Below are 6,717 nucleotides of genomic sequence, written 5' to 3'. Positions count from 1 at the left end.
TAATTGTTTTTTTTGTCTTGAAAGTAAAAGGACTTAATTAAAGCAGTAGATAAACATGAGCATGATTATGAAATGATACCAGTAAGAGGACTCGTCAACTTTCCTTCATGCTAGTAGGATTGCGAATAACGGTGCAACCACAAGGTTTCTACATAGCTAAACCTACGGTTACTGTTTCTTCATAATATTAAATATAAAATCAATAAAATGAATATTTAAATTACATTAAGAATATTTCAATGTACGAGGCTGATTGATATTACGCCAAAAGGTTTAGGAAGTGCCATTGGACACATGAAGGAACTGGACAGAGGAAGACTGACTGGAAGGAAGATGCCATGTCATTACCATTCAATGGACTCACTCGGCTATTCAGTCCACATGTCTAATTAATACTATTGTTTGTGTCCTTACTTTCCTTTTGCGTCACTAGTTAAATTTACTATTAGACATTTCCTGAACATACTACTTTACAAGTTTTAATTACTGAAAATTTTACTGGGATTAGATCGTTGTTCTAATGATATCGTAACCAAAATTTGAAAAAATAGTAATAATTAATACAGTATTTAGTGTGAAATCGGATTTGATTGTAGTTTGTTAAAAACAAATAAGTTTAGTATACACTAATTCTCTTCATTTTTCATTACATACAACTGATTTTGACTATTTTTTCCATTCTTTTATAGAAAATAAACATTTAAGAAAAATAGTAATAAAATAAATTTATTCTGATTTCCTACTCCATTTGCCTCAATATTTAATGACGACTTAGGGGATGGTAATGGGCTGCGCAAAAATATAAACCTATCTAACTAAACTAAAGTATTAACTGAAAAGTTATTCAATATAATTATATAATGTATACAAAATGTCAGTAAATGTCAGTTGAAATGATAGTTAAATATCTATCTGAAATTTATGAAAGTGTATTTGAAAATCTAATATTCCAGCAACACTGACGGACTCCCAGAAGAACTGTTAGATAAATCGCTAAAGAACGCTTATTGACATAGCATAAGAACTCAGATGTGTTTATAGGTCTGATCATTAGATCGAATTAGATATATTATATAACTGATGATAAATGACTTGTTCAATGTACCACATCATAATAATTTGTTTTAGTGTTGTAAAGTAAAATTATTTATTTGGCGACCAAACATGGACTTCCCAAATGTATATATAAAGGACCGCCCTATACCCTTCAGGTCAGAATAGCACAATTTAAAGGCCATTTGTGTCCTTGGTAATTAAGACTTATAACTTGGCTACCTTGTTAGTGCAGTGCGAGTCATCTTTTATTTCGTGACATTTATACAATATGAAAACATGATCCTCTATGATTAGAAAAGGTGGGTTATCTGTAGATAACCATCTCCTCCCCTATTTATGTCAGAAAAAAAAAGAAGGGTAATATAAAAAAAAAATTAGTACGATTTGTCTGGCCTAGTAATTTGTTCAATAAAGAGATAAATGTCTTGTTATATCATATCATAATAATAATGTTCTTTTTATTATTATAGTTAGATTATTTATTTGGCGACCGAACAGGAAGTTCAGAAGAACCTATATCCGTATAGCTGTGATGAACACTCAAAGGTGTATTGGGTACGTATGTTTAGTCTAGCATTAAATAGTTTAATCAGGGCTAGTAATTAGTTCAGTTAAGCGATGAATGATTTGCCTAATTATGCCATTTCATGCCAATAAAGTTGTTTCTCGGTCTGGTGAAGCAAGATTAATAATTTATCTTATTCCTAAAATAAAAAAAAAAAATTAAAAAACCCGGAAGTTTAGAAACTATTAACTCTTTTTACATTACAGTAAAAAAAAAAAAAACAGATTGCAAAGAAACGCTCGAATCCCCCCGAAATGGTGATTTAAATCCTAGGCCAAAAGTACCTCCTGAGAAAACAACAAGCGAAGCATAGCATACCGAAACGGCTTGAGGACAATGGGGCAATCGGTGGCTTGCGGTTTTTCGCAACGGTCACCAAACAAGGACCACTCGGACATTAGCCGAAGGGTGGATGGGTCAATTTAACTGTTCAAATAGTATTCTCCTTGCGAAGGTAAGGTCGAGTGAAAGCCCCCCGAGCTGGGGAACCGGTTTTGCTCCGGGTTTCCTGACACTGCTAAAAGTCAAGGACGGCCGCAGCATCACCTCCCACACCCTACGGTACTATCTGTCCCATAGTGCATTCTATAATACTCATATCACATCTAAGGGGTAGGAGAAACGGTGAAACAAATATAAATCTGAAAATGGATGTTTATTGTTTTAAAAGCAAATAATCTCAAATTCTGAACTATAAAACTTTTAAAACCCTTCTTTTAGAACCCCTTTCTTAAACCCTACTTTTTAACCCTTCTTTGAGAGTTCCTATAATCAACATGAGCATGTCAATTTCATCACGTTTCAACAGCTTGTAAAACACTTAGCAATTTCTTGACTAATACTACTTTTCACTCCCACTCAAGAAATATTCCAATATATATTGCCCAAGCAAGGGAGGAAAGTAAATAAACGAGCATTTGAGGGGGAGGGTATGAGGTTTAAGGAATGAAACAATAGAAGATATATATCATAAATCACACATAAAAAAAAGTTTTTCTTACTGATTGCATATATAGGTTCGAATAAACAGATTGCATAATAATTGCATCTAAGGAACAGAATAGTAATAATAGGCATTGAAAACCTTTCCAGTAATAAAAGTGAATGAAAAATAACTTTTCCTAAATTTAATATACTCCACTGAATATAATAACTTAAAAAAAAAAAAACTCACAAAAGATATTTGTACTTTCTAAAAAGTAATATTTTGAGGACAAACCATGACTTCAACACGGTTATATAGTTTGTAAAAAACTTTAACAATATATTGACTAAAATAAAATTTATCAAATTTATTATTAATAAATTATTTTTAGTTTTCAATTTACTATTAGAGGATAAAATATAATAACTTAATAATAAAACTTGCACGGGCACATTCTTTACGTATTATATATAACAGTAAGCTATTATCTCTATAAGTAAATAGAGGCTAAAGATTTAATTGCGAAATTAAAACAAATTGTTATAGCTTAATAATTAAGATTAAAGGAGTAGAAAAGTAAATGCGAAAATAAATCTTCTATTCAGACTTTTGTATTAATTTAAAAAATTTCTGAATTACTTAATTCATAATTTCTGAAAATTACTGAAAATAGCGTTTATACGTCTACTAGTTATCAGATTAACCTTAGAACTAAGAATTTTAAGAAAACTTATCATATTTAAAATGTAGACAAATAGATGAAGAATAGATGTTATATCATATAGGATATAATATTTAAAAAATTAATTTTAATAACAAGGTAACTATTATTATTTTAGTGTTATTAAAATTTGAGAGAGAGAGAGAGAGAGAGAGAGAGAGAGAGAGAGGGGGGCTTGTGGTTGGGAAATGAAATGAAACAATTGTAGATATAACTTACGATTTCTTAATCACTACTTATGATGACTTATCACAGTTGATTTCTAATTGGATATATAGGTTCAAATATACAGAAAGTATAATAATTATATATAAGAAATTGAATAACAATAATGCACTTTGAATACTCCACGAACCATAGCAGGAAAAAAGTGAATGACAAATAAATTTTCATAAATTTAAAACACTTCAATGGCGATTTTTCATGTTGATGAAAACTATAAAATAATTTTCACTAAATTAAGTTTTACTCAAATGACATATTTGTACTTTTTATGTCATAAAAATTAAAGTACTAAGTATAGAATAAAAAATAGCCTTTTTATCACCTATCAAATTATATCTATAGGCAATTTTACGTAAGAACAATCAAAGATAAAGTATCTCGTTGTAATATAATTTTAAATCGTGAGGAAAAATTAAATAAATATTGTAATTTATACTATGTAACTTTATTATTATATTTTTTATGGCATCAAGAAAAGGAAATATTAAATTTATCAGTTTAACACTACGCCGAATTGCACTAGATAAAATATTATGGAGGTTGTGTTTCGGCTAATAAAATAGGAATGTACTGTTTTTAACAATTTAGTAACAAACTGCAACAAGAAACAAATCCATCAAAAGTTAATAAGCCCTGAGCCGACAGATTTAGATATGTATAGATTGGACAGAGGTGTGTAAGACAACGATTTAAAAATGATTCTATTCCAGCCAAAAATTAATAACGATTGTACATATGCATCAATGAGGTAAAATAGGTACATACATTTTTTTTTAAACACATTTGCAAACTATTTATGAGTTATTTTATCATAGGATTTGTTAGTCATCGGCCATTCAATGTTCTAGTCTCATCAGTTTAATTTGTTGATAAATTTACCTAAGTTCGTTAGCTCATGAGGTTGGTATAATAGCTCAAGTTTTATTTAAAGATATACAGATTTGACTAAAGATTTAAATTATCTCCGAAAACTCTAAAACTTTGAAAACATAAATGAGTTGATATACGATTATTTTAAATCATCACAGGTGTTTAAGGCAATAAACTAAATAACTAATTCACAGCTGTTAAGGATGAAGAAAAAACATGATATAACATTATTATCGAAACAACATTCTTAGAATGTCGGAACCTGTTGAAAATTAATTATGACTGTACACGAGTCATGAGGTTTGAAAATTCCATTCCTCGGCCATTATGCAATGAGAATACATTCCAAACAGACACATCCTCGAAACATAGAAAGTGGACACAAACAAGAAGAAAGCTACATAATCAGCTATTTATAGATATTCGATTTCACAATAACAAATGTCTACCGGCCTCTCCGGAGTGTCTCCATCTTCTTTTATTACAAAAGCACAACTGTCATAAACATTTTTCAAAGCACTAAATTTAAATAAGAATCATAATAACTATCTATAAATTAATATTTAATACGAAAAAATTTCGTATTAAATATTAATCCACTATAATCCATACATATGTATAATAATAATAAATGCTTAGCAGATCCGAAGGTTCGATGCCGATACCTCGATACGTTTTGGTCAACGTTTGCCCGTCGGTTTAGTGATTATTAAAATTTTACGGATCCATTCATTACCTAGTCCTGCAACTTTACACCCACAGCATATATGTATATGTATAGCCGATCATAAGTACAGGATCATAGAGTTGTATTGAATTCTGTTGAGCAAAAACTGCCCAGATATAATATTTTCACATTTTCGAGATTATCAATATTTTACTTAGTTTATATTCATTCTACTTATCTGTCAACTATATAGATTTCAAATTATGAAAAAAGTTACATCAAAAATTAAATAAATTTGTACTAAGATTTCAATCAATATTATGATTTTATAAAAATATTTTGGTATGGGCATATAAACTATATTTATTTATTATAATACTATATATTCCCTGCCCTGTTTAATACAAGATCTCATTCTACCCATTTGTACATGCCTTCCCATAAAACAATTTCCTTTAAAAAATTCCTTAACTTTCGAGCTACCTCATTTTGGAATATACACCAGTACAAATTCTTGAAACATCCTTCTTAAATTCATTTAAACATTAATTATATATCCATCTCCTATATTATTAATCTTTCGTGTACTTGTAAAGAATAAATATCCATGAACGTTAACAAAAATATGTATCATTTATCATATAATGTTACTAATTTATTCATGTAATTATTAATATTAAATTTAATACTTTTTAATTGCATATAATGTAAGCAAAACAAACCTTGCTTGTATTGTTTACATTTTAATTCTTTGGAGACCACTGTATTAAGGTATATTTTTCACTCATAAAAAATTTGATAACTTTTTTTTTTTTATTGATTATATAAAAAAAAGTTTTGGGGTTTGTTGGGTCTCTAACTCTTCAGTTGTGTCCGTGAATTCAACCTCACTAATTAAAGGTTATTTTTTATTTTTATTATAAGTTTTTTAATTGAAGGGTAATAATATAATTTGCTACAATTAAGGGCAGTCAGTGTACAAAGTAATTACTCATACAATGTGACAATAAAAAAAGTTAACAAAAAACTAAATACTTATGATAAGTATAAACAAAAATATACATAGTAGGAAGTTAGTCCTTGTGGACTTTTTATTTTAATAAAATAAAATGACAATTTTAATAAAAAAAATTTTCTCTGTTTTGTACCTTTTCAACCACCACACGGACTTTCTACCAACGGTCTAAAACATACGACCAACTATTAATCTTGAATAAAAATATATATACCAATATAAAAATACAGCATAATTTCTGTACAAGATAATGGAAACTAAATTTAAGTTAGAATAAAATAAATACATATTTGTACGAAAATAGAATATTTACATTCAGCCATGGAAACTAAGAACCAAACTTTGTCACTCTACTGTGAAACTATCCTATTCATTTGTTGGTGTGGTTAGATTTCTGATCGCTACATTAATCAACATCATTTTAAACTCACTTGAAACCTTTTAACAATAAATGAGATTTTTAAAAATAATTAAAAAAAAAAAAAGAAACTATAGACTCATCAGGAATAAAAACTGGGGGATAGTAGAAATAACAAACTGTATGTTATTAAAGGATGGAGTCAACAAATAGGTAAACAACGAACAGGCGAATATATAGGCGTAACATATTTAAAATTACATTAAACACATTACATTATTCTTAAAAAAAAAAATTAATACTTTAAAAACATAT

The sequence above is a fragment of the Halyomorpha halys genome, unplaced genomic scaffold (genome assembly GCF_000696795.3).
Source record: "Halyomorpha halys isolate HHAL.00 unplaced genomic scaffold, Hhal_1.1 Scaffold1067.1, whole genome shotgun sequence".
Classification (NCBI taxonomy): Eukaryota; Metazoa; Arthropoda; class Insecta; order Hemiptera; family Pentatomidae; genus Halyomorpha; species Halyomorpha halys.
This window is presented reverse-complemented; position numbering follows the sequence as displayed.